This window comes from Alligator sinensis, unplaced genomic scaffold, assembly GCF_000455745.1.
Source record: "Alligator sinensis unplaced genomic scaffold, ASM45574v1 scaffold173_3, whole genome shotgun sequence".
Taxonomy (NCBI): Eukaryota; Metazoa; Chordata; order Crocodylia; family Alligatoridae; genus Alligator; species Alligator sinensis.
This window is the reverse complement of record NW_005842076.1, coordinates 520,364-522,976: the sequence shown is the minus strand read 5'-3', so window position 1 is coordinate 522,976 and position 2,613 is coordinate 520,364.

Genomic DNA, 2,613 nt, shown 5'->3' with positions numbered 1-2,613 from the left:
TCTACCTTTTCAGCTCCCCCGTAGCTCTGACTCCAGACCCCGCCTCTGTGCTGGCATGCTTCCCTGGTCTGCAGGCTTTGGGCGTTGTCTTTTCATCAATTAAGATCAATTAACCTAAAGTTACCCCCAGCCTCAGTTCTTCAGCCCAGGCCCCTGTAGTCTACCAGTTCTAATCCCAGTCCTGGTAACTTTAACTCCCTATACTTCTACTTTCTTACCTTAACCTTTCCCCAGGTATTTCAAGTACCCCAAGCACATACATGCATACATACATACACATCGCAACACCCAACTTAGGAACTCACCTATGTGTACGTGTAGGTGGGTGGTATGTGTGTAAATTAGTGAATACACACATATATACATATATAGATATCATTGTGTGTGTGGTATATGAATTAGTAATCCACATATGTGTAGTGGATGTGCAGGTTTTGGTATCTGGTAACTGATTCTGTCTAAATTTGGTGTGTAGCGTGTATGGGCTTAAACTGGTGATATGCGTGCATGAACCTAAACTAGTTACTTTGAATGTGTGTGTGTGTGTGTGTGTGTGTGTGTGTGTATAAATATATGGCATTGTGTGCATGATATACAAATTAGTGATCTGTGTCTAACTTTTGGGGTGTATAGTGCATGTGTTCGAATTGGTGATAGGTATGCATGTGCCTAGGCTGGTTTGAATGTGTATGTGCTTGAGCTGGTAGTGTGCGTCTGTATGCACCTAATTGATTTGTGTATTTGTATATGTGCAATTGTGTCACACCTTCCTGTCTAACAGCACAATATTGAGATTCTGAGAGTTGGTCTGACCCCACAGGGCAACAACTGCAGTAATTGCAACAATTATTGTGGCATTTCACTATTAAGCATTGGAGGAAAGATCATCACTCACATGATGCTCAGGTGACTTCAGATGCCTGCCAACTCTGAGTCACAGTGCAGCTTGGAACATGCCAGTGTTTTGACCATCAATTCCCTTCTCAACATTGACTTCAATGGCTTTATCATATACAGAGAATGGATGATTGCCAAGGACCATTTTTATGGAGAACGCTCTACAGGAAAGAAGTCCACACGGATGTCCTTATTTCCATTTCAGAGATGTTTGCAAGAGAGATATGAAGGTAATCAACATTAAGCCGAATGACTGAGAGAAGCTTGCTGAGGAAGGAAGCACTTGGAAACAGCTTATTAGATGTGGAATGAAGGCTTTGGAGGAAAGAAGAGTCCAACATGCAGAAGAAAGAAGTAACCTCAGGAACAACGCCATACCACATTCAGAACTTTTAGATCTGAACTTCATATGTGATAAGTGCAGAAGGAACTGTCATTCAGGAACTGGGCTCTACAGTCACACTTACAGATGTTTTAGCTGATGCCTCACTTAGAACAAATCTAATGTGAGACAGACAGATTATTACACAATATCACAATACTGCATGTGATAAAGTTTCTCTAGTGTTTTCATCTATTTGCCTTTAATATTTAAATCTTAATAGTGGAATCAGTAACCTCAGATATCTCAAAAGTACTAGGATTAATGTTTGATTCTGCAAAGTATGGAGCCCCCTCTCCATGATCCAATAAAGTGTAAGGTCACACTGGGTGCCTATATATGAGCACTGAGGCTGCTTTGACATGCTTGATTAGTTGAGCAGTTGCCACACTCCAGCAGCCTCCTGCATCTCATGTATCAGCATCCCCACACTTAAAAATGAGTGCGGGGGTGCTTGAACTAAAGCTTATCAAATAAGCTTTAGCTCAAGTGCCTCCGCTGCCATTTTCAAATGTGGGGACGCTAATACAGGAGATGAAAGTGTTGCCCTCCCCATCCCTGGAGCACCAGTGAAAAGTGCCCACTCGCTTAAATGGGACTATCAGTGTAAGCACATTTGCTGGACTGACTACACAGTCCGGTGGGTGGCGAATTGGCTAGAGGGTCACACCCAGAGAGTCGTAGTGGATGGGTCGGTATCGACCTGGAAGGGTGTGGGCAGTGGGGTCCCGCAGGGCTCGGTCCTTGGACCGATACTCTTCAATATCTTCATCAGCGACTTGGACGAGGGAGTGAAGTGTATTCTGTCCAAGTTTGTGGATGACACAAAACTGTGGAGAGAAGTGGACACGACGGGGGGCAGGGAACAACTACAAGCAGACCGGGGCAGGTTGGACATATGGGCAGAAAACAACAGAATGCAATTCAACAAGGAGAAATGCAAAGTGTTGCACCTAGGGAGGAAAAATGTCCAGCATACCTACTGCCTAGGAAATGACCTGCTTGGTGGAATGGAAGCGGAAAGGGATCTTGGAGTCCTAGTGGACTCCAAGATGAACATGAGTCGTCAGTGTGACGAAGCCATCAGAAAAGCTAATGGCACTTTATCATGCATCAGCAGATGCATGACGAACAGATCCAAAGAGGTGATACTTTCCCTCTATCGGGCGCTGGTCAGACCGCAGTTGGAGTACTGCGTGCAATTCTGGGCGCCGCACTTCAAGAGGGATGTGGATAACCTGGAGAGGGTCCAGAGAAGGGCCACTCATATGGTTAAGGGATTGCAGACCAAGCCCTATGAGGAGAGACTGGGGCACCTGGACCTCTTCAGCCTC